This window comes from Pseudorca crassidens, chromosome 12, assembly GCF_039906515.1.
Source record: "Pseudorca crassidens isolate mPseCra1 chromosome 12, mPseCra1.hap1, whole genome shotgun sequence".
Classification (NCBI taxonomy): domain Eukaryota; kingdom Metazoa; phylum Chordata; class Mammalia; order Artiodactyla; family Delphinidae; genus Pseudorca; species Pseudorca crassidens.
This window is the reverse complement of record NC_090307.1, coordinates 569,744-595,163: the sequence shown is the minus strand read 5'-3', so window position 1 is coordinate 595,163 and position 25,420 is coordinate 569,744.

Sequence of the window (25,420 nt, the reverse complement as noted above, 5' to 3'; positions counted from 1 at the left end):
GTTAGGGTTAGGGGACGGGGACGGTTCAGGGTCCAGGTGAGTGTACGACAACGCTTTAGGGGGAGAGTACATGTGAGGGCGCGGGTTAGTGTCAGCGTACGGGTTAGGATTAGGGGACGGGTGAGGGTCAGGCTTCGGGGAAGGGTTAGGGTTAGGGTTCGGGCTAGGGTTAGGGTTAGGGGATGGGGACGGTTTAGGGTCCAGGTGAGGGTACGACAACGCTTTAGGGGGAGCGTACGTGTGAGGGCACGGGTTAGTGTCAGCGTACGGGTTAGGATTAGGGGACGGGTGAGGGTCAGGCTTCGGGGAAGGGTTAGGGTTAGGGTTCGGGCTAGGGTTAGGGTTAGGGGACGGGGACGGTTTAGGGTCCAGGTGAGGGTACGACAACGCTTTAGGGGGAGCGTACGTGTGAGGGCGCAGGTTCGTGTCAGAGTACGGGTTAGGATTAGGGGACGGTTGAGGGTCAGGCTTCGGGGAATGGTTAGGGTTAGGGTTCGGGCTAGGGTTAGGGTTAGGGGACGGGGACGGTTCAGGGTCCAGGTGAGGGTACGACAACGCTTTAGGGGGAGCGTACGTGTGAGGGCGCGGGTTAGTGTCAGCGTACGGGTTAGGAATAGGGGACGGGTGAGGGTCAGGCTTCGGGGAAGGGTTAGGGTTAGGGTTCGGGCTAGGGTTAGGGTTAGGGGACGGGGATGGTTCAGGGTCCAGGTGAGGGTACGACAACGCTTTAGGGGGAGCGTACGTGTGAGGGCGCGGGTTAGTGTCAGCGTACGGGTTAGGATTAGGGGACGGGTGAGGGTCAGGCTTCGGGGAAGTGTTAGGGTTAGGGTTCGGGCTAGGGTTAGGGTTAGGGGACGGGGACGGTTCAGGGTCCACGTGAGGGTACGACAACGCTGTAGGGGGAGCGTACGTGTGAGGGCGCGGGTTATTGTCAGCGTACGGGTTAGGATTAGGGGACGTGTGAGGGTCAGGCTTCGGGGAAGGTTTAGGGTTAGGGTTCGGGTTAGGGTTAGGGGACGGGGACGGTTCAGGGTCCAGGTGAGGGTACGACAACGCTTTAGGGGGAGAGTACATGTGAGGGCGCGGGTTAGTGTCAGCGTACGGGTTAGGATTAGGGGACGGGTGAGGGTCAGGCTTCGGGGAAGGGTTAGGGTTAGGGTTCGGGCTAGGGTTAGGGTTAGGGGACGGGGACGGTTTAGGGTCCAGGTGAGGGTACGACAACGCTTTAGGGGGAGCGTACGTGTGAGGGCGCGGGTTCGTGTCAGAGTACGGGTTAGGATTAGGGGACGGGTGAGGGTCAGGCTTCGGGGAAGGGTTAGGGTTAGGGTTCGGGCTAGGGTTAGGGTTAGGGGACGGGGACGGTTCAGGGTCCAGCTGAGGGTACGACAACGCTTTAGGGGGTGCGTACGTGTGAGGGCGCGGGTTAGTGTCAGCGTACGGGTTAGGATTAGGGGACGGTTGAGGGTCAGGCTTCGGGGAAGGGTTAGGTTTAGGGTTCGGGCTAGGGTTAGGGTTAGGGGACGGGGACGGTTTAGGGTCCAGGTGAGGGTACGACAACGCTTTAGGGGGAGCGTACGTGTGAGGGCGCGGGTTCGTGTCAGAGTACGGGTTAGGATTAGGGGACGGTTGAGGGTCAGGCTTCGGGGAAGGGTTAGGGTTAGGGTTCGGGCTAGGGTTAGGGTTAGGGGACGGGGACGGTTCAGGGTCCAGGTGAGGGTACGACAACGCTTTAGGGGGAGCGTACGTGTGAGGGCGCGGGTTAGTGTCAGCGTACGGGTTAGGAATAGGGGACGGGTGAGGGTCAGGCTTCGGGGAAGGGTTAGGGTTAGGGTTCAGGCTAGGGTTAGGGTTAGGGGACGGGGACGGTTCAGGGTCCAGGTGAGGGTACGACAACGCTTTAGGGGGAGCGTACGTGTGAGGGCGCGGGTTAGTGTCAGCGTACGGGTTAGGATTAGGGGACGGGTGAGGGTCAGGCTTCGGGGAAGTGTTAGGGTTAGGGTTCGGGCTAGGGTTAGGGTTAGGGGACGGGGACGGTTCAGGGTCCACGTGAGGGTACGACAACGCTGTAGGGGGAGCGTACGTGTGAGGGCGCGGGTTAGTGTCAGCGTACGGGTTAGGATTAGGGGACGGGTGAGGGTCAGGCTTCGGGGAAGGGTTAGGGTTAGGGTTCGGGTTAGGGTTAGGGGACGGGGACGGTTCAGGGTCCAGGTGAGGGTACGACAACGCTTTAGGGGGAGAGTACATGTGAGGGCGCGGGTTAGTGTCAGCGTACGGGTTAGGATTAGGGGACGGGTGAGGGTCAGGCTTTGGGGAAGGGTTAGGGTTAGGGTTCGGGCTAGGGTTAGGGTTAGGGGACGGGGACGGTTTAGGGTCCAGGTGAGGGTACGACAACGCTTTAGGGGGAGCGTACGTGTGAGGGCGCGGGTTAGTGTCAGCGTACGGGTTAGGATTAGGGGACGGGTGAGGGTCAGGCTTCGGGGAAGGGTTAGGGTTAGGGTTCGGGCTAGGGTTAGGGTTAGGGGACGGGGACGGTTTAGGGTCCAGGTAAGGGTACGACAACGCTTTAGGGGGAGCGTACGTGTGAGGGCGCGGGTTAGTGTCAGAGTACGGGTTAGGATTAGGGGACGGGTGAGGGTCAGGCTTCGGGGAAGGGTTAGGGTTAGGGTTCGGGCTAGGGTTAGGGTTAGGGGACGGGGACGGTTCAGGGTCCAGGTGAGGGTACAACAACGCTTTAGGGGGAGTGTACGTGTGAGGGCGCGGGTTAGTGTCAGCGTACGGGTTAGGAATAGGGGACGGGTGAGGGTCAGGCTTCGGGGAAGGGTTAGGGTTAGGGTTCGGGCTAGGGTTAGGGTTAGGGGACGGGGACGGTTCAGGGTCCACGTGAAGGTACGACAACGCTGTAGGGGGAGCGTACGTGTGAGGGCGCGGGTTAGTGTCAGCGTACGGGTTAGGATTAGGGGACGGGTGAGGGTCAGGCTTCGGGGAAGGGTTAGGGTTAGGGTTCGGGTTAGGGTTAGGGGACGGGGACTGTTCAGGGTCCAGGTGAGGGTACGACAACGCTTTAGGGGGAGCGTACATGTGAGGGTGCGGGTTAGTGTCAGCGTACGGGTTAGGATTAGGGGACGGGTGAGGGTCAGGCTTCGGGGAAGGGTTAGGGTTAGGGTTCGGGCTAGGGTTAGGGTTAGGGGACGGGGACGGTTTAGGGTCCAGGTGAGGGTACGACAACGCTTTAGGGGGAGCGTACGTGTGAGGGCGCGGGTTCGTGTCAGAGTATGGGTTAGGATTAGGGGACGGGTGAGGGTCAGGCTTCGGGGAAGGGTTAGGGTTAGGGTTCGGGCTAGGGTTAGGGTTAGGGGACGGGGACGGTTTAGGGTCCAGGTGAGGGTACGACAACGCTTTAGGGGGAGCGTACGTGTGAGGGCGCGGGTTCGTGTCAGAGTACGGGTTAGGATTAGGGGACGGGTGAGGGTCAGGCTTCGGGGAAGAGTTAGGGTTAGGGTTCGGGCTAGGGTTAGGGTTAGGGGACGGGGACGGTTCAGGGTCCAGGTGAGGGTACGACAACGCTTTAGGGGGAGCGTACGTGTGAGGGCGCGGGTTAGTGTCAGCGTACGGGTTAGGAATAGGGGACGGGTGAGGGTCAGGCTTCGGGGAAGGGTTAGGGTTAGGGTTCGGGCTAGGGTTAGGGTTAGGGGACGGGGACGGTTCAGGGTCCAGGTGAGGGTACGACAACGCTTTAGGGGGAGCGTACGTGTGAGGGCGCGGGTTAGTGTCAGCGTACGGGTTAGGATTAGGGGACGGGTGAGGGTCAGGCTTCGGGGAAGTGTTAGGGTTAGGGTTCGGGCTAGGGTTAGGGTTAGGGGACGGGGACGGTTCAGGGTCCACGTGAGGGTACGACAACGCTGTAGGGGGAGCGTACGTGTGAGGGCGCGGGTTAGTGTCAGCGTACGGGTTAGGATTAGGGGACGGGTGAGGGTCAGGCTTCGGGGAAGGGTTAGGGTTAGGGTTCGGGTTAGGGTTAGGGGACGGGGACGGTTCAGGGTCCAGGTGAGGGTACGACAACGCTTTAGGGGGAGAGTACATGTGAGGGCGTGGGTTAGTGTCAGCGTACGGGTTAGGATTAGGGGACGGGTGAGGGTCAGGCTTCGGGGAAGGGTTAGGGTTAGGGTTCGGGCTAGGGTTAGGGTTAGGGGACGGGGACGGTTTAGGGTCCAGGTGAGGGTACAACAACGCTTTAGGGGGAGCGTACGTGTGAGGGCACGGGTTAGTGTCAGCGTACGTGTGAGGATTAGGGGACGGGTGAGGGTCAGGCTTCGGGGAAGGGTTAGGGTTAGGGTTCGGGCTAGGGTTAGGGTTAGGGGACGGGGACGGTCTAGGGTCCAGGTGAGGGTACGACAACGCTTTAGGAGGATCGTACGTGTGAGGGCGCGGGTTAGTGTCAGCGTACGGGTTAGGATTAGGGGACGGGTGAGGGTCAGGCTTCGGGGAAGGGTTAGGGTTAGGGTTCGGGCTAGGGTTAGGGTTAGGGGACGGGGACGGTTTAGGGTCCAGGTGAGGGTACGACAACGCTTTAGGGGGAGCGTACGTGTGAGGGCGCGGGTTAGTGTCAGCGTACGGGTTAGGATTAGGGGACGGGTGAGGGTCAGGCTTCGGGGAAGGGTTAGGGTTAGGGTTCGGGCTAGGGTTAGGGTTAGGGGACGGGGACGGTTCAGGGTCCACGTGAGGGTACGACAACGCTGTAGGGGGAGCGTACGTGTGAGGGCGTGGGTTATTGTCAGCGTACGGGTTAGGATTAGGGGACGGGTGAGGGTCAGGCTTCGGGGAAGGGTTAGGGTTAGGGTTCGGGTTAGGGTTAGGGGACGGGGACGGTTCAGGGTCCAGGTGAGGGTACGACAACGCTTTAGGGGGAGAGTACATGTGAGGGCGCGGGTTAGTGTCAGCGTACGGGTTAGGATTAGGGGACGGGTGAGGGTCAGGCTTCGGGGAAGGGTTAGGGTTAGGGTTCGGGCTAGGGTTAGGGTTAGGGGACGGGGACGGTTTAGGGTCCAGGTGAGGGTACGACAACGCTTTAGGGGGAGCGTACGTGTGAGGGCGCGGGTTCGTGTCAGCGTACGGGTTAGGATTAGGGGACGGGTGAGGGTCAGGCTTCGGGGAAGGGTTAGGGTTAGGGTTCGGGCTAGGGTTAGGGTTAGGGGACGGGGACGGTTCAGGGTCCAGGTGAGGGTACGACAACGCTTTAGGGGGAGCGTACGTGTGAGGGCGCGGGTTAGTGTCAGCGTACGGGTTAGGATTAGGGGACGGGTGAGGGTCAGGCTTCGGGGAAGGGTTAGGGTTAGGATTCGGGCTAGGGTTAGGGTTAGGGGACGGGGACGGTTTAGGGTCCAGGTGAGGGTACGACAACGCTTTAGGGGGAGCGTACGTGTGAGGGCGCGGGTTCGTGTCAGAGTACGGGTTAGGATTAGGGGACGGGTGAGGGTCAGGCTTCGGGGAAGGGTTAGGGTTAGGGTTCGGGCTAGGGTTAGGGTTAGGGGACGGGGACGGTTCAGGGTCCAGGTGAGGGTACGACAACGCTTTAGGGGGAGCGTACGTGTGAGGGCGCGGGTTAGTGTCAGCGTACGGGTTAGGAATAGGGGACGGGTGAGGGTCAGGCTTCGGGGAAGGGTTAGGGTTAGGGTTCAGGCTAGGGTTAGGGTTAGGGGACGGGGACGGTTCAGGGTCCAGGTGAGGGTACGACAACGCTTTAGGGGGAGCGTACGTGTGAGGGCGCGGGTTAGTGTCAGCGTACGGGTTAGGATTAGGGGACGGGTGAGGGTCAGGCTTCGGGGAAGTGTTAGGGTTAGGGTTCGGGCTAGGGTTAGGGTTAGGGGACGGGGACGGTTCAGGGTCCACGTGAGGGTACGACAACGCTGTAGGGGGAGCGTACGTGTGAGGGCGCGGGTTAGTGTCAGCGTACGGGTTAGGATTAGGGGACGGGTGAGGGTCAGGCTTCGGGGAAGGGTTAGGGTTAGGGTTCGGGTTAGGGTTAGGGGACGGGGACGGTTCAGGGTCCAGGTGAGGGTACGACAACGCTTTAGGGGGAGCGTACATGTGAGGGCGCGGGTTAGTGTCAGCGTACGGGTTAGGATTAGGGGACGGGTGAGGGTCAGGCTTCGGGGAAGGGTTAGGGTTAGGGTTCGGGCTAGGGTTAGGGTTAGGGGACGGGGACGGTTTAGGGTCCAGGTGAGGGTACGACAACGCTTTAGGGGGAGCGTACGTGTGAGGGCGCGGGTTAGTGTCAGCGTACGGGTTAGGATTAGGGGACGGGTGAGGGTCAGGCTTCGGGGAAGGGTTAGGGTTAGGGTTCGGGCTAGGGTTAGGGTTAGGGGACGGGGACGGTTTAGGGTCCAGGTGAGGGCACGACAACGCTTTAGGGGGAGCGTACGTGTGAGGGCGCGGGTTCGTGTCAGAGTACGGGTTAGGATTAGGGGACGGGTGAGGGTCAGGCTTCGGGGAAGGGTTAGGGTTAGGGTTCGGGCTAGGGTTAGGGTTAGGGGACGGGGACGGTTCAGGGTCCAGGTGAGGGTACGACAACGCTTTAGGGGGAGCGTACATGTGAGGGCGCGGGTTAGTGTCAGCGTACGGGTTAGGAATAGGGGACGGGTGAGGGTCAGGCTTCGGGGAAGGGTTAGGGTTAGGGTTCGGGCTAGGGTTAGGGTTAGGGGACGGGGACGGTTCAGGGTCCACGTGAGGGTACGACAACGCTGTAGGGGGAGCGTACATGTGAGGGCGCGGGTTAGTGTCAGCGTACGGGTTAGGATTAGGGGACGGGTGAGGGTCAGGCTTCGGGGAAGGGTTAGGGTTAGGGTTCGGGCTAGGGTTAGGGGACGGGGACGGTTCAGGGTCCAGGTGAGGGTACGACAACGCTTTAGGGGGAGCGTACGTGTGAGGGCGCGGGTTAGTGTCAGCGTACGGGTTAGGATTAGGGGACGGGTGAGGGTCAGGCTTCGGGGAAGTGTTAGGGTTAGGGTTCGGGCTAGGGTTAGGGTTAGGGGACGGGGACGGTTCAGGGTCCACGTGAGGGTACGACAACGCTGTAGGGGGAGCGTACGTGTGAGGGCGCGGGTTAGTGTCAGCGTACGGGTTAGGATTAGGGGACGGGTGAGGGTCAGGCTTCGGGGAAGGGTTAGGGTTAGGGTTCGGGTTAGGGTTAGGGGACGGGGACGGTTCAGGGTCCAGGTGAGGGTACGACAACGCTTTAGGGGGAGAGTACATGTGAGGGCGCGGGTTAGTGTCAGCGTACGGGTTAGGATTAGGGGACGGGTGAGGGTCAGGCTTCGGGGAAGGGTTAGGGTTAGGGTTCGGGCTAGGGTTAGGGTTAGGGGACGGGGACGGTTTAGGGTCCAGGTGAGGGTACGACAACGCTTTAGGGGGAGCGTACGTGTGAGGGCGCGCGTTCGTGTCAGAGTACGGGTTAGGATTAGGGGACGGGTGAGGGTCAGGCTTCGGGGAAGGGTTAGGGTTAGGGTTCGGGCTAGGGTTAGGGTTAGGGGACGGGGACGGTTCAGGGTCCAGGTGAGGGTACGACAACGCTTTAGGGGGAGCGTACGTGTGAGGGCGCGGGTTAGTGTCAGCGTACGGGTTAGGAATAGGGGACGGGTGAGGGTCAGGCTTCGGGGAAGGGTTAGGGTTAGGGTTCGGGCTAGGGTTAGGGTTAGGGGACGGGGACGGTTCAGGGTCCAGGTGAGGGTACGACAACGCTTTAGGGGGAGCGTACGTGTGAGGGCGCGGGTTAGTGTCAGCGTACGGGTTAGGATTAGGGGACGGGTGAGGGTCAGGCTTCGGGGAAGTGTTAGGGTTAGGGTTCGGGCTAGGGTTAGTGTTAGGGGACGGGGACGGTTTAGGGTCCAGGTGAGGGTACGACAACGCTTTAGGGGGAGCGTACGTGTGAGGGCGCGGGTTCGTGTCAGAGTACGGGTTAGGATTAGGGGACGGGTGAGGGTCAGGCTTCGGGAAAGGGTTAGGGTTAGGGTTCGGGCTAGGGTTAGGGTTAGGGGACGGGGACGGTTCAGGGTCCAGGTGAGGGTACGACAACGCTTTAGGGGGAGCGTACGTGTGAGGGCGCGGGTTAGTGTCAGCGTACGGGTTAGGAATAGGGGACGGGTGAGGGTCAGGCTTCGGGGAAGGGTTAGGGTTAGGGTTCGGGTTAGGGTTAGGGGACGGGGACGGTTCAGGGTCCAGGTGAGGGTACGACAACGCTTTAGGGGGAGAGTACATGTGAGGGCGCGGGTTAGTGTCAGCGTACGGGTTAGGATTAGGGGACGGGTGAGGGTCAGGCTTCGGGGAAGGGTTAGGGTTAGGGTTCGGGCTAGGGTTAGGGTTAGGGGACGGGGACGGTTTAGGGTCCAGGTGAGGGTACGACAACGCTTTAGGGGGAGCGTACGTGTGAGGGCGCGGGTTCGTGTCAGAGTACGGGTTAGGATTAGGGGACGGGTGAGGGTCAGGCTTCGGGGAAGGGTTAGGGTTAGGGTTCGGGCTAGGGTTAGGGTTAGGGGACGGGGACGGTTTAGGGTCCAGGTGAGGGTACGACAACGCTTTAGGGGGAGCGTACGTGTGAGGGCGCGGGTTCGTGTCAGAGTACGGGTTAGGATTAGGGGACGGGTGAGGGTCAGGCTTCGGGGAAGGGTTAGGGTTAGGGTTCGGGCTAGGGTTAGGGTTAGGGGACGGGGACGGTTCAGGGTCCAGGTGAGGGTACGACAACGCTTTAGGGGGAGCGTACGTGTGAGGGCGCGGGTTAGTGTCAGCGTACGGGTTAGGAATAGGGGACGGGTGAGGGTCAGGCTTCGGGGAAGGGTTAGGGTTAGGGTTCGGGCTAGGGTTAGGGTTAGGGGACGGGGACGGTTCAGGGTCCAGGTGAGGGTACGACAACGCTTTAGGGGGAGCGTACGTGTGAGGGCGCGGGTTAGTGTCAGCGTACGGGTTAGGATTAGGGGACGGGTGAGGGTCAGGCTTCGGGGAAGTGTTAGGGTTAGGGTTCGGGCTAGGGTTAGGGTTAGGGGACGGGGACGGTTCAGGGTCCACGTGAGGGTACGACAACGCTGTAGGGGGAGCGTACGTGTGAGGGCGCAGGTTAGTGTCAGCGTACGGGTTAGGATTAGGGGATGGGTGAGGGTCAGGCTTCGGGGAAGGGTTAGGGTTAGGGTTCGGGTTAGGGTTAGGGGACGGGGACGGTTCAGGGTCCAGGTGAGGGTACGACAACGCTTTAGGGGGAGAGTACATGTGAGGGCGTGGGTTAGTGTCAGCGTACGGGTTAGGATTAGGGGACGGGTGAGGGTCAGGCTTCGGGGAAGGGTTAGGGTTAGGGTTCGGGCTAGGGTTAGGGTTAGGGGACGGGGACGGTTTAGGGTCCAGGTGAGGGTACAACAACGCTTTAGGGGGAGCGTACGTGTGAGGGCACGGGTTAGTGTCAGCGTACGGGTGAGGATTAGGGGACGGGTGAGGGTCAGGCTTCGGGGAAGGGTTAGGGTTAGGGTTCGGGCTAGGGTTAGGGTTAGGGGACGGGGACGGTCTAGGGTCCAGGTGAGGGTACGACAACGCTTTAGGAGGATCGTACGTGTGAGGGCGCGGGTTAGTGTCAGCGTACGGGTTAGGATTAGGGGACGGGTGAGGGTCAGGCTTCGGGGAAGGGTTAGGGTTAGGGTTCGGGCTAGGGTTAGGGTTAGGGGACGGGGACGGTTTAGGGTCCAGGTGAGGGTTCGACAACGCTTTAGGGGGAGCGTACGTGTGAGGGCGCGGGTTAGTGTCAGCGTACGGGTTAGGATTAGGGGACGGGTGAGGGTCAGGCTTCGGGGAAGGGTTAGGGTTAGGGTTCGGGCTAGGGTTAGGGTTAGGGGACGGGGACGGTTCAGGGTCCACGTGAGGGTACGACAACGCTGTAGGGGGAGCGTACGTGTGAGGGCGCGGGTTATTGTCAGCGTACGGGTTAGGATTAGGGGACGGGTGAGGGTCAGGCTTCGGAGAAGGGTTAGGGTTAGGGTTCGGGTTAGGGTTAGGGGACGGGGACGGTTCAGGGTCCAGGTGAGGGTACGACAACGCTTTAGGGGGAGAGTACATGTGAGGGCGCGGGTTAGTGTCAGCGTACGGGTTAGGATTAGGGGACGGGTGAGGGTCAGGCTTCGGGGAAGGGTTAGGGTTAGGGTTCGGGCTAGGGTTAGGGTTAGGGGACGGGGACGGTTTAGGGTCCAGGTGAGGGTACGACAACGCTTTAGGGGGAGCGTACGTGTGAGGGCGCGGGTTCGTGTCAGAGTACGGGTTAGGATTAGGGGACGGGTGAGGGTCAGGCTTCGGGGAAGGGTTAGGGTTAGGGTTCGGGCTAGGGTTAGGGTTAGGGGACGGGGACGGTTCAGGGTCCAGGTGAGGGTACGACAACGCTTTAGGGGGAGCGTACGTGTGAGGGCGCGGGTTAGTGTCAGCGTACGGGTTAGGATTAGGGGACGGGTGAGGGTCAGGCTTCGGGGAAGGGTTAGGGTTAGGGTTCGGGCTAGGGTTAGGGTTAGGGGACGGGGACGGTTTAGGGTCCAGGTGAGGGTACGACAACGCTTTAGGGGGAGCGTACGTGTGAGGGCGCGGGTTCGTGTCAGAGTACGGGTTAGGATTAGGGGACGGGTGAGGGTCAGGCTTCGGGGAAGGGTTAGGGTTAGTGTTCGGGCTAGGGTTAGGGTTAGGGGACGGGGACGGTTCAGGGTCCAGGTGAGGGTACGACAACGCTTTAGGGGGAGCGTACGTGTGAGGGCGCGGGTTAGTGTCAGCGTACGGGTTAGGAATAGGGGACGGGTGAGGGTCAGGCTTCGGGGAAGGGTTAGGGTTAGGGTTCGGGCTAGGGTTAGGGTTAGGGGACGGGGACGGTTCAGGGTCCAAGTGAGGGTACGACAACGCTGTAGGGGGAGCGTACGTGTGAGGGCGCGGGTTAGTGTCAGCGTACGGGTTAGGATTAGGGGACGGGTGAGTGTCAGGCTTCGGGGAAGGGTTAGGGTTAGGGTTCGGGTTAGGGTTAGGGGACGGGGACGGTTCAGGGTCCAGGTGAGGGTACGACAACGCTTTAGGGGAAGAGTACATGTGAGGGCGTGGGTTAGTGTCAGCGTACGGGTTAGGATTAGGGGACGGGTGAGGGTCAGGCTTCGGGGAAGGGTTAGGGTTAGGGTTCGGGCTAGGGTTAGGGTTAGGGGACGGGGACGGTTTAGGGTCCAGGTGAGGGTACGACAACGCTTTAGGGGGAGCGTACGTGTGAGGGCGCGGGTTCGTGTCAGAGTACGGGTTAGGATTAGGGGACGGGTGAGGGTCAGGCTTCGGGGAAGGGTTAGGGTTAGGGTTCGGGCTAGGGTTAGGGTTAGGGGACGGGGACGGTTCAGGGTCCAGGTGAGGGTACGACAACGCTTTAGGGGGAGCGTACGTGTGAGGGCGCGGGTTAGTGTCAGCGTACGGGTTAGGATTAGGGGACGGGTGAGGGTCAGGCTTCGGGGAAGGGTTAGGGTTAGGGTTCGGGCTAGGGTTAGGGTTAGGGGACGGGGACGGTTTAGGGTCCAGGTGAGGGTACGACAACGCTTTAGGGGGAGCGTACGTGTGAGGGCGCGGGTTCGTGTCAGAGTACGGGTTAGGATTAGGGGACGGGTGAGGGTCAGGCTTCGGGGAAGGGTTAGGGTTAGGGTTCGGGCTAGGGTTAGGGTTAGGGGACGGGGACGGTTCAGGGTCCAGGTGAGGGTACGACAACGCTTTAGGGGGAGCGTACGTGTGAGGGCGCGGGTTAGTGTCAGCGTACGGGTTAGGAATAGGGGACGGGTGAGGGTCAGGCTTCGGGGAAGGGTTAGAGTTAGGGTTCGGGCTAGGGTTAGGGGACGGGAACGGTTCAGGGTCCAGGTGAGGGTACGACAACGCTTTAGGGGGAGCGTACGTGTGAGGGCGCGGGTTAGTGTCAGCGTACGGGTTAGGATTAGGGGACGGGTGAGGGTCAGGCTTCGGGGAAGTGTTAGGGTTAGGGTTCGGGCTAGGGTTAGGGTTAGGGGACGGGGACGGTTCAGGGTCCACGTGAGGGTACGACAACGCTTTAGGGGGAGCGTACGTGTGAGGGCGCGGGTTAGTGTCAGCGTACGGGTTAGGATTAGGGGACGGGTGAGGGTCAGGCTTCGGGGAAGGGTTAGGGTTAGGGTTCGGGTTAGGGTTAGGGGACGGGGACGGTTCAGGGTCCAGGTGAGGGTACGACAACGCTTTAGGGGGAGAGTACATGTGAGGGCGCGGGTTAGTGTCAGCGTACGGGTTAGGATTAGGGGACGGGTGAGGGTCAGGCTTCGGGGAAGGGTTAGGGTTAGGGTTCGGGCTAGGGTTAGGGTTAGGGGACGGGGACGGTTTAGGGTCCAGGTGAGGGTACGACAACGCTTTAGGGGGAGCGTACGTGTGAGGGCGCGGGTTCGTGTCAGAGTACGGGTTAGGATTAGGGGACGGGTGAGGGTCAGGCTTCGGGGAAGGGTTAGGGTTAGGGTTGGGGCGAGGGTTAGGGTTAGGGGACGGGGACGGTTCAGGGTCCAGGTGAGAGTACGACAACGCTTTAGGGGGAGCGTACGTGTGAGGGCGCGGGTTAGTGTCAGCGTACGGGTTAGGATTAGGGGACGGGTGAGGGTCAGGCTTCGGGGAAGGGTTAGGGTTAGGGGTCGGGCTAGGGTTAGGGTTAGGGGACGGGGACGGTTTAGGGTCCAGGTGAGGGTACGACAACGCTTTAGGGGGAGCGTACGTGTGAGGGCGCGGGTTCGTGTCAGAGTACGGGTTAGGATTAGGGGACGGGTGAGGGTCAGGCTTCGGGGAAGGGTTAGGGTTAGGGTTCGGGCTAGGGTTAGGGTTAGGGGACGGGGACGGTTCAGGGTCCAGGTGAGGGTACGACAACGCTTTAGGGGGAGCGTACGTGTGAGGGCGCGGGTTAGTGTCAGCGTATGGGTTAGGAATAGGGGACGGGTGAGGGTCAGGCTTCGGGGAAGGGTTAGGGTTAGGGTTCGGGCTAGGGTTAGGGTTAGGGGACGGGGACGGTTCAGGGTCCAGGTGAGGGTACGACAACGCTTTAGGGGGAGCGTACGTGTGAGGGCGCGGGTTAGTGTCAGCGTACGGGTTAGGATTAGGGGACGGGTGAGGGTCAGGCTTCGGGGAAGTGTTAGGGTTAGGGTTCGGGCTAGGGTTAGGGTTAGGGGACGGGGACGGTTCAGGGTCCACGTGAGGGTACGACAACGCTGTAGGGGGAGCGTACGTGTGAGGGCGCGGGTTAGTGTCAGCGTACGGGTTAGGATTAGGGGACGGGTGAGGGTCAGGCTTCGGGGAAGGGTTAGGGTTAGGGTTCGGGCTAGGGTTAGGGTTAGGGGACGGGGACGGTTCAGGGTCCAGGTGAGGGTACGACAACGCTTTAGGGGGAGCGTACGTGTGAGGGCGCGGGTTAGTGTCAGCGTACGGGTTAGGAATAGGGGACGGGTGAGGGTCAGGCTTCGGGGAAGGGTTAGGGTTAGGGTTCGGGCTAGGGTTAGGGTTAGGGGACGGGGACGGTTCAGGGTCCAGGTGAGGGTACGACAACGCTTTAGGGGGAGCGTACGTGTGAGGGCGCGGGTTAGTGTCAGCGTACGGGTTAGGATTAGGGGACGGGTGAGGGTCAGGCTTCGGGGAAGTGTTAGGGTTAGGGTTCGGGCTAGGGTTAGGGTTAGGGGACGGGGACGGTTCAGGGTCCACGTGAGGGTACGACAACGCTGTAGGGGGAGCGTACGTGTGAGGGCGCGGGTTAGTGTCAGCGTACGGGTTAGGATTAGGGGACGGGTGAGGGTCAGGCTTCGGGGAAGGGTTAGGGTTAGGGTTCGGGTTAGGGTTAGGGGACGGGGACGGTTCAGGGTCCAGGTGAGGGTACGACAACGCTTTAGGGGGAGCGTACGTGTGAGGGCACTGGTTAGTGTCAGCGTACGGGTTAGGATTAGGGGACGGGTGAGGGTCAGGCTTCGGGGAAGTGTTAGGGTTAGGGTTCGGGCTAGGGTTAGGGTTAGGGGACGGGGACGGTTTAGGGTCCAGGTGAGGGTACGACAACGCTTTAGGGGGAGCGTACGTGTGAGGGCGCGGGTTCGTGTCAGAGTACGGGTTAGGATTAGGGGACGGGTGAGGGTCAGGCTTCGGGGAAGGGTTAGGGTTAGGGTTCGGGCTAGGGTTAGGGTTAGGGGACGGGGACGGTTCAGGGTCCAGGTGAGGGTACGACAACGCTTTAGGGGGAGCGTACGTGTGAGGGCGCGGGTTAGTGTCAGCGTACGGGTTAGGAATAGGGGACGGGTGAGGGTCAGGCTTCGGGGAAGGGTTAGGGTTAGGGTTTGGGCTAGGGTTAGGGTTAGGGGACGGGGACGGTTCAGGGTCCAGCTGAGGGTACGACAACGCTTTAGGGGGAGCGTACGTGTGAGGGCGCGGGTTAGTGTCAGCGTACGGGTTAGGATTAGGGGACGGGTGAGGGTCAGGCTTCGGGGAAGGGTTAGGGTTAGGGTTCGGGTTAGGGTTAGGAGACGGGGACGGTTCAGGGTCCAGGTGAGGGTACGACAACGCTTTAGGGGGAGCGTACGTGTGAGGGCGCGGGTTAGTGTCAGCGTACGGGTTAGGAATAGGGGACGGGTGAGGGTCAGGCTTCGGGGAAGGGTTAGGGTTAGGGTTCGGGCTAGGGTTAGGGTTAGGGGATGGGGACGGTTCAGGGTCCAGGTGAGGGTATGACAACGCTTTAGGGGGAGCGTACGTGTGAGGGCGCGGGTTAGTGTCAGCGTACGGTTTAGGATTAGGGGACGGGTGAGGGTCAGGCTTCGGGGAAGGTTTAGGGTTAGGGTTCGGGCTAGGGTTAGGGTTAGGGGACGGGGACGGTTCAGGGTCCACGTGAGTGTACGACAATGCTTTATGGGGAGCGTACGTGTGAGGGCGCATGTTAGTGTTAGCGTACGGGTTAGGATTAGGGGACGGGTGAGGGTCAGGCTTCGGGGAAGGGTTAGGGTTAGTGTTCGGGCTACGGTTAGGGTTAGGGGATGGGGTCGGTTTAGTGTCCAGGTGAGGGTACGACAACGCTTTAGGGGGAGCGTACGTGTGAGGGCGTGGGTTAGTGTCAGCGTATGGGTTAGGATGAGGGTACGGGTGAGGGTGAGGCTTCGGGGAAGGGTTAGGTTTAGGGTTCGGGCTAGGGTTAGGGTTAGGGGACGGGGACGGTTTAGGGTCCAGGTGAGGGTACGACATCGCTGTAGGGGGAGCGTGCGTGTGAGAGCCCGGGTTAGTGTCAGCGTACGGGTTAGGATTAGGGGACGGGTGAGGGTCAGGCTTCGGGGAAGGGTTAGGGTTAGGGTTCGGGTTAGGGTTAGGGGACGGGGACGGTTCAGGGTCCAGGTGAGGGTACGACAACGCTTTAGGGGGAGAGTACATGTGAGGGCGCGGGTTAGTGTCAGCGTACAGGTTAGGATTAGGGGACGGGTGAGGGTCAGGCTTCGGGGAAGGGTTAGGTTTAGGGTTCGGGCTAGGGTTAGGGTTAGGGGACGGGGACGGTTTAGGGTCCAGGTGAGGGTACGACAACGCTGTAGGGGGAGCGTACGTGTGAGGGCGCGGGTTAGTGTTAGCGTACGGGTTAGGATTAGGGGAATGTGAGGGTCAGGCTTCGGGGAAGAGTTAGGGTTAGGGTGCGGGCTCGGCTAGGGTTAGGGGACGGGGACGGTTCAGGGTCCAGGTGAGGGTACGACAACGCTTTAGGGGGAGCGTACGTGTGAGGGCGCGGGTTAGTGTCAGCGTACGGGTTAGGATTAGGGGACGGGTGAGGGTCAGGCTTCGGGGAAGTGTTAGGGTTAGGGTTCGGGCTAGGGTTAGGGTTAGGGGACGGGGACGGTTCAGGGTCCACGTGAGGGTACGACAACGCTGTAGGGGGAGCGTACGTGTGAGGGCGCGGGTTAGTGTCAGCGTACGGGTTAGGATTAGGGGACGGGTGAGGGTCAGGCTTCGGGGAAGGGTTAGGGTTAGGGTTCGGGCTAGGGTTAGGGTTAGGGGACGGGGACGGTTCAGGGTCCAGGTGAGGGTACGACAACGCTTTAGGGGGAGCGTACGTGTGAGGGCGCGGGTTAGTGTCAGCGTACGGGTTAGGAATAGGGGACGGGTGAGGGTCAGGCTTCGGGGAAGGGTTAGGGTTAGGGTTCGGGCTAGGGTTAGGGTTAGGGGACGGGGACGGTTCAGGGTCCAGGTGAGGGTACGACAACGCTTTAGGGGGAGCGTACGTGTGAGGGCGCGGGTTAGTGTCAGCGTACGGGTTAGGATTAGGGGACGGGTGAGGGTCAGGCTTCGGGGAAGTGTTAGGGTTAGGGTTCGGGCTAGGGTTAGGGTTAGGGGACGGGGACGGTTCAGGGTCCACGTGAGGGTACGACAACGCTGTAGGGGGAGCGTACGTGTGAGGGCGCGGGTTAGTGTCAGCGTACGGGTTAGGATTAGGGGACGGGTGAGGGTCAGGCTTCGGGGAAGGGTTAGGGTTAGGGTTCGGGTTAGGGTTAGGGGACGGGGACGGTTCAGGGTCCAGGTGAGGGTACGACAACGCTTTAGGGGGAGCGTACGTGTGAGGGCACTGGTTAGTGTCAGCGTACGGGTTAGGATTAGGGGACGGGTGAGGGTCAGGCTTCGGGGAAGTGTTAGGGTTAGGGTTCGGGCTAGGGTTAGGGTTAGGGGACGGGGACGGTTTAGGGTCCAGGTGAGGGTACGACAACGCTTTAGGGGGAGCGTACGTGTGAGGGCGCGGGTTCGTGTCAGAGTACGGGTTAGGATTAGGGGACGGGTGAGGGTCAGGCTTCGGGGAAGGGTTAGGGTTAGGGTTCGGGCTAGGGTTAGGGTTAGGGGACGGGGACGGTTCAGGGTCCAGGTGAGGGTACGACAACGCTTTAGGGGGAGCGTACGTGTGAGGGCGCGGGTTAGTGTCAGCGTACGGGTTAGGAATAGGGGACGGGTGAGGGTCAGGCTTCGGGGAAGGGTTAGGGTTAGGGTTTGGGCTAGGGTTAGGGTTAGGGGACGGGGACGGTTCAGGGTCCAGCTGAGGGTACGACAACGCTTTAGGGGGAGCGTACGTGTGAGGGCGCGGGTTAGTGTCAGCGTACGGGTTAGGATTAGGGGACGGGTGAGGGTCAGGCTTCGGGGAAGGGTTAGGGTTAGGGTTCGGGTTAGGGTTAGGAGACGGGGACGGTTCAGGGTCCAGGTGAGGGTACGACAACGCTTTAGGGGGAGCGTACGTGTGAGGGCGCGGGTTAGTGTCAGCGTACGGGTTAGGAATAGGGGACGGGTGAGGGTCAGGCTTCGGGGAAGGGTTAGGGTTAGGGTTCGGGCTAGGGTTAGGGTTAGGGGATGGGGACGGTTCAGGGTCCAGGTGAGGGTATGACAACGCTTTAGGGGGAGCGTACGTGTGAGGGCGCGGGTTAGTGTCAGCGTACGGTTTAGGATTAGGGGACGGGTGAGGGTCAGGCTTCGGGGAAGGTTTAGGGTTAGGGTTCGGGCTAGGGTTAGGGTTAGGGGACGGGGACGGTTCAGGGTCCACGTGAGTGTACGACAACGCTTTATGGGGAGCGTACGTGTGAGGGCGCATGTTAGTGTTAGCGTACGGGTTAGGATTAGGGGACGGGTGAGGGTCAGGCTTCGGGGAAGGGTTAGGGTTAGTGTTCGGGCTACGGTTAGGGTTAGGGGATGGGGTCGGTTTAGTGTCCAGGTGAGGGTACGACAACGCTTTAGGGGGAGCGTACGTGTGAGGGCGTGGGTTAGTGTCAGCGTATGGGTTAGGATGAGGGTACGGGTGAGGGTGAGGCTTCGGGGAAGGGTTAGGTTTAGGGTTCGGGCTAGGGTTAGGGTTAGGGGACGGGGACGGTTTAGGGTCCAGGTGAGGGTACGACATCGCTGTAGGGGGAGCGTGCGTGTGAGAGCACGGGTTAGTGTCAGCGTACGGGTTAGGATTAGGGGACGGGTGAGGGTCAGGCTTCGGGGAAGGGTTAGGGTTAGGGTTCGGGTTAGGGTTAGGGGACGGGGACGGTTCAGGGTCCAGGTGAGGGTACGACAACGCTTTAGGGGGAGAGTACATGTGAGGGCGCGGGTTAGTGTCAGCGTACAGGTTAGGATTAGGGGACGGGTGAGGGTCAGGCTTCGGGGAAGGGTTAGGTTTAGGGTTCGGGCTAGGGTTAGGGTTAGGGGACGGGGACGGTTTAGGGTCCAGGTGAGGGTACGACAACGCTGTAGGGGGAGCGTACGTGTGAGGGCGCGGGTTAGTGTCAGCGTACGGGTTAGGATTAGGGGACGGGTGAGGGTCAGGCTTCGGGGAAGAGTTAGGGTTAGGGTGCGGGCTCGGCTAGGGTTAGGGGACGGGGACGGTTTAGGGTCCAGGTGAGGGTACGACAACGCTTTAGGGGGAGCGTACGTGTGAGGGCGCGGGTTAGTGTCAGCGTACGGGTTAGGATTAGGGGACGGGTGAGGGTCAGGCTTCGGGGAAGGGTTAGGTTCAGGGTTCGGGCTAGGGTTAGGGTTAGGGGACGGGGACGGTTTAGGGTCCAGGTGAGGGTACGACAACGCTTTAGGGGAAGCGTACGTGTGAGGGCGCAGGTTAGTGTTAGCGTACGGGTTAGGATTAGGGGACGGGTGAGGGTCAGGCTTCGGGGAAGGGTTAGGGTTAGGGTTCGGGCTAGGGTTAGGGTTAGGGGACGGGGACGGTTTAGGGTCCAGGTGAGGGTACGACAACACTTTAGGGGGAGCGTACGTGTGAGGGCGCGGGTTCGTGTCAGAGTACGGGTTAGGATTAGGGGACGGGTGAGGGTCAGGCTTCGGGGAAGGGTTAGGGTTAGGGTTCGGGCTAGGGTTAGGGGACGGGGACGGTTCAGGGTCCAGGTGAGGGTACGACAACGCTTTAGGGGGAGAGTACATGTGAGGGCGCGGGTTAGTGTCAGCGTACGGGTTAGGATTAGGGGACGGGTGAGGGTCAGGCTTCGGGGAAGGGTTAGGGTTAGGGTTCGGGCTAGGGTTAGGGTTAGGGGACGGGGACGGTTTAGGGTCCAGGTGAGGGTACGACAACGCTTTAGGGGGAGCGTACGTGTGAGGGCGCGGGTTCGTGTCAGAGTACGGGTTAGGATTAGGGGACGGGTGAGTGTCAGGCTGCGGGGAAGGGTTAGGGTTAGGGTTCGGGCTAGGGTTAGGGTTAGGGGACGGGGACGGTTCAGGGTCCAGGTGAGGGTACGACAACGCTTTAGGGGGAGCGTACGTGTGAGGGCGCGGGTTCGTGTCAGCGTACGGGTTAGGAATAGGGCACGGGTGAGGGTCAGGCTTCGGGGAAGGGTTAGGGTTAGGGTTCGGGCTAGGGTTAGGGTTAGGGGACGGGGACGGTTCAGGGTCCAGGTGAGGGTACGACAACGCTTTAGGGGGAGCATACGTGTGAGGGCGCGGGTTAGTGTCAGCGTACGGGTTAGGATTAGGGGACGGGTGAGGGTCAGGCTTCGGGGAAGGGTTAGGGTTAGGGTTCGGGCTAGGGTTAGGGTTAGGGGACGGGGACGGTTCAGGGTCCACGTGAGGGTACGACAACGCTGTAGGGGGAGCGTACGTGTGAGGGCGCGGGTTAGTGTCAGCGTACGGGTTAGGATTAGGGGACGGGTGAGGGTCAGGCTTCGGGGAAGGGTTAGGGTTAGGGTTCGGGTTAGGGTTAGGGGACGGGGACGGTTCAGGGTCCAGGTGAGGGTACGACAACGCTTTAGGGGGAGAGTACATGTGAGGGCGCGGGTTAGTGTCAGCGTACGGGTTAGGATTAGGGGACGGGTGAGGGTCAGGCTTCGGGGAAGGGTTAGGGTTAGGGTTCGGGCTAGGGTTAGGGTTAGGGGACGGGGACGGTTTAGGGTCCAGGTGAGGGTACGACAACGCTTTAGGGGGAGCGTACGTGTGAGGGCACGGGTTAGTGTCAGCGTATGGGTTAGGATTAGGGGACGGGTGAGGGTCAGGCTTCGGGGAAGGGTTAGGGTTAGGGTTCGGGCTAGGGTTAGAGTTAGGGGACGGGGACGGTTTAGGGTCCAGGTGAGGGTACGACAACGCTTTAGGGGGAGCGTACGTGTGAGGGCGCGGGTTCGTGTCAGAGTACGGGTTAGGATTAGGGGACGGGTGAGGGTCAGGCTTCGGGGAAGGGTTAGGGTTAGGGTTCGGGCTAGGGTTAGGGTTAGGGGACGGGGACGGTTCAGGGTCCAGGTGAGGGTACGACAACGCTTTAGGGGGAGCGTACGTGTGAGGGCGCGGGTTAGTGTCAGTGTACGGGTTAGGAATAGGGGACGGGTGAGGGTCAGGCTTCGGGGAAGGGTTAGGGTTAGGGTTCGGGCTAGGGTTAGGGTTAGGGGACGGGGACGGTTCAGGGTCCAGGTGAGGGTACGACAACGCTTTAGGGGGAGCGTACGTGTGAGGGCGCGGGTTAGTGTCAGCGTACGGGTTAGGATTAGGGGACGGGTGAGGGTCAGGCTTCGGGGAAGTGTTAGGGTTAGGGTTCGGGCTAGGGTTAGGGTTAGGGGACGGGGACGGTTCAGGGTCCACGTGAGGGTACGACAACGCTGTAGGGGGAGCGTACGTGTGAGGGCGCGGGTTAGTGTCAGCGTACGGGTTAGGATTAGGGGACGGGTGAGGGTCAGGCTTCGGGGAAGGGTTAGGGTTAGGGTTCGGGTTAGGGTTAGGGGACGGGGACGGTTCAGGGTCCAGGTGAGGGTACGACAACGCTTTAGGGGGAGAGTACATGTGAGGGCGCGGGTTAGTGTCAGCGTACGGGTTAGGATTAGGGGACGGGTGAGGGTCAGGCTTCGGGGAAGGGTTAGGGTTAGGGTTCGGGCTAGGGTTAGGGTTAGGGGACGGGGACGGTTTAGGGTCCAGGTGAGGGTACGACAACGCTTTAGGGGGAGCGTACGTGTGAGGGCACTGGTTAGTGTCAGCGTACGGGTTAGGATTAGGGGACGGGTGAGGGTCAGGCTTCGGGGAAGTGTTAGGGTTAGGGTTCGGGCTAGGGTTAGGGTTAGGGGATGGGGACGGTTTAGGGTCCAGGTGAGGGTACGACAACGCTTTAGGGGGAGCGTACGTGTGAGGGCGCGGGTTCGTGTCAGAGTACGGGTTAGGATTAGGGGACGGGTGAGGGTCAGGCTTCGGGGAAGGGTTAGGGTTCGGGCTAGGGTTAGGGTTAGGGGACGGGGACGGTTCAGGGTCCAGGTGAGGGTACGACAACGCTTTAGGGGGAGCGTACGTGTGAGTGCGCGGGTTAGTGTCAGCGTACGGGTTAGGAATAGGGGACGGGTGAGGGTCAGGCTTCGGGGAAGGGTTAGGGTTAGGGTTCGGGCTAGGGTTAGGGTTAGGGGACGGGGACGGTTTAGGGTCCAGGTGAGGGTACGACAACACTTTAGGGGGAGCGTACGTGTGAGGGCGCGGGTTCGTGTCAGAGTACGGGTTAGGATTAGGGGACGGGTGAGGGTCAGGCTTCGGGGAAGGGTTAGGGTTAGGGTTCGGGCTAGGGTTAGGGGACGGGGACGGTTCAGGGTCCAGGTGAGGGTACGACAACGCTTTAGGGGGAGCGTACGTGTGAGGGCGCGGGTTCGTGTCACAGTACGGGTTAGGATTAGGGGACGGGTGAGTGTCAGGCTGCGGGGAAGGGTTAGGGTTAGGGTTCGGGCTAGGGTTAGGGTTAGGGGACGGGGACGGTTCAGGGTCCAGGTGAGGGTACGACAACGCTTTAGGGGGAGCGTACGTGTGAGGGCGCGGGTTCGTGTCAGCGTACGGGTTAGGAATAGGGCACGGGTGAGGGTCAGGCTTCGGGGAAGGGTTAGGGTTAGGGTTCGGGCTAGGGTTAGGGTTAGGGGATGGGGACGGTTCAGGGTCCAGGTGAGGGTATGACAACGCTTTAGGGGGAGCATACGTGTGAGGGCGCGGGTTAGTGTCAGCGTACGGGTTAGGATTAGGGGACGGGTGAGGGTCAGGCTTCGGGGAAGGGTTAGGGTTAGGGTTCGGGCTAGGGTTAGGGTTAGGGGACGGGGACGGTTCAGGGTCCACGTGAGGGTACGACAACGCTGTAGGGGGAGCGTACGTGTGAGGGCGCGGGTTAGTGTCAGCGTACGGGTTAGGATTAGGGGACGGGTGAGGGTCAGGCTTCGGGGAAGGGTTAGGGTTAGGGTTCGGGTTAGGGTTAGGGGACGGGGACGGTTCAGGGTCCAGGTGAGGGTACGACAACGCTTTAGGGGGAGAGTACATGTGAGGGCGCGGGTTAGTGTCAGCGTACGGGTTAGGATTAGGGGACGGGTGAGGGTCAGGCTTCGGGGAAGGGTTAGGGTTAGGGTTCGGGCTAGGGTTAGGGTTAGGGGACGGGGACGGTTTAGGGTCCAGGTGAGGGTACGACAACGCTTTAGGGGGAGCGTACGTGTGAGGGCACGGGTTAGTGTCAGCGTATGGGTTAGGATTAGGGGACGGGTGAGGGTCTGGCTTCGGGGAAGGGTTAGGGTTAGGGTTCGGGCTAGGGTTAGAGTTAGGGGACGGGGACGGTTTAGGGTCCAGGTGAGGGTACGACAACGCTTTAGGGGGAGCGTACGTGTGAGGGCGCGGGTTCGTGTCAGAGTACGGGTTAGGATTAGGGGACGGGTGAGGGTCAGGCTTCGGGGAAGGGTTAGGGTTAGGGTTCGGGCTAGGGTTAGGGTTAGGGGACGGGGACGGTTCAGGGTCCAGGTGAGGGTACGACAACGCTTTAGGGGGAGCGTACGTGTGAGGGCGCGGGTTAGTGTCAGTGTACGGGTTAGGAATAGGGGACGGGTGAGGGTCAGGCTTCGGGGAAGGGTTAGGGTTAGGGTTCGGGCTAGGGTTAGGGTTAGGGGACGGGGACGGTTCAGGGTCCAGGTGAGGGTACGACAACGCTTTAGGGGGAGCGTACGTGTGAGGGCGCGGGTTAGTGTCAGCGTACGGGTTAGGATTAGGGGACGGGTGAGGGTCAGGCTTCGGGGAAGTGTTAGGGTTAGGGTTCGGGCTAGGGTTAGGGTTAGGGGACGGGGACGGTTCAGGGTCCACGTGAGGGTACGACAACGCTGTAGGGGGAGCGTACGTGTGAGGGCGCGGGTTAGTGTCAGCGTACGGGTTAGGATTAGGGGACGGGTGAGGGTCAGGCTTCGGGGAAGGGTTAGGGTTAGGGTTCGGGTTAGGGTTAGGGGACGGGGACGGTTCAGGGTCCAGGTGAGGGTACGACAACGCTTTAGGGGGAGAGTACATGTGAGGGCGCGGGTTAGTGTCAGCGTACGGGTTAGGATTAGGGGACGGGTGAGGGTCAGGCTTCGGGGAAGGGTTAGGGTTAGGGTTCGGGCTAGGGTTAGGGTTAGGGGACGGGGACGGTTTAGGGTCCAGGTGAGGGTACGACAACGCTTTAGGGGGAGCGTACGTGTGAGGGCACTGGTTAGTGTCAGCGTACGGGTTAGGATTAGGGGACGGGTGAGGGTCAGGCTTCGGGGAAGTGTTAGGGTTAGGGTTCGGGCTAGGGTTAGGGTTAGGGGACGGGGACGGTTTAGGGTCCAGGTGAGGGTACGACAACGCTTTAGGGGGAGCGTACGTGTGAGGGCGCGGGTTCGTGTCAGAGTACGGGTTAGGATTAGGGGACGGGTGAGGGTCAGGCTTCGGGGAAGGGTTAGGGTTCGGGCTAGGGTTAGGGTTAGGGGACGGGGACGGTTCAGGGTCCAGGTGAGGGTACGACAACGCTTTAGGGGGAGCGTACGTGTGAGTGCGCGGGTTAGTGTCAGCGTACGGGTTAGGAATAGGGGACGGGTGAGGGTCAGGCTTCGGGGAAGGGTTAGGGTTAGGGTTCGGGCTAGGGTTAGGGTTAGGGGACGGGGACGGTTTAGGGTCCAGGTGAGGGTACGACAACACTTTAGGGGGAGCGTACGTGTGAGGGCGCGGGTTCGTGTCAGAGTACGGGTTAGGATTAGGGGACGGGTGAGGGTCAGGCTTCGGGGAAGGGTTAGGGTTAGGGTTCGGGCTAGGGTTAGGGGACGGGGACGGTTCAGGGTCCAGGTGAGGGTACGACAACGCTTTAGGGGGAGAGTACATGTGAGGGCGCGGGTTAGTGTCAGCGTACGGGTTAGGATTAGGGGACGGGTGAGGGTCAGGCTTCGGGGAAGGGTTAGGGTTAGGGTTCGGGCTAGGGTTAGGGTTAGGGGACGGGGACGGTTTAGGGTCCAGGTGAGGGTACGACAACGCTTTAGGGGGAGTGTACGTGTGAGGGCGCGGGTTCGTGTCAGAGTACGGGTTAGGATTAGGGGACGGGTGAGTGTCAGGCTGCGGGGAAGGGTTAGGGTTAGGGTTCGGGCTAGGGTTAGGGTTAGGGGACGGGGACGGTTCAGGGTCCAGGTGAGGGTACGACAACGCTTTAGGGGGAGCGTACGTGTGAGGGCGCGGGTTCGTGTCAGCGTACGGGTTAGGAATAGGGCACGGGTGAGGGTCAGGCTTCGGGGAAGGGTTAGGGTTAGGGTTCGGGCTAGGGTTAGGGTTAGGGGACGGGGACGGTTCAGGGTCCAGGTGAGGGTACGACAACGCTTTAGGGGGAGCGTACGTGTGAGGGCGCGGGTTAGTGTCAGCGTACGGGTTAGGATTAGGGGACGGGTGAGGGTCAGGCTTCGGGGAAGTGTTAGGGTTAGGGTTCGGGCTAGGGTTAGGGTTAGGGGACGGGGACGGTTCAGGGTCCACGTGAGGGTACGACAACGCTGTAGGGGGAGCGTACGTGTGAGGGCGCGGGTTAGTGTCAGCGTACGGGTTAGGATTAGGGGACGGGTGAGGGTCAGGCTTCGGGGAAGGGTTAGGGTTAGGGTTCGGGTTAGGGTTAGGGGACGGGGACGGTTCAGGGTCCAGGTGAGGGTACGACAACGCTTTAGGGGGAGAGTACATGTGAGGGCGCGGGTTAGTGTCAGCGTACGGGTTAGGATTAGGGGACGGGTGAGGGTCAGGCTTCGGGGAAGGGTTAGGGTTAGGGTTCGGGCTAGGGTTAGGGTTAGGGGACGGGGACGGTTTAGGGTCCAGGTGAGGGTACGACAACGCTTTAGGGGGAGCGTACGTGTGAGGGCACGGGTTAGTGTCAGCGTATGGGTTAGGATTAGGGGACGGGTGAGGGTCTGGCTTCGGGGAAGGGTTAGGGTTAGGGTTCGGGCTAGGGTTAGAGTTAGGGGACGGGGACGGTTTAGGGTCCAGGTGAGGGTACGACAACGCTTTAGGGGGAGCGTACGTGTGAGGGCGCGGGTTCGTGTCAGAGTACGGGTTAGGATTAGGGGACGGGTGAGGGTCAGGCTTCGGGGAAGGGTTAGGGTTAGGGTTCGGGCTAGGGTTAGGGTTAGGGGACGGGGACGGTTCAGGGTCCAGGTGAGGGTACGACAACGCTTTAGGGGGAGCG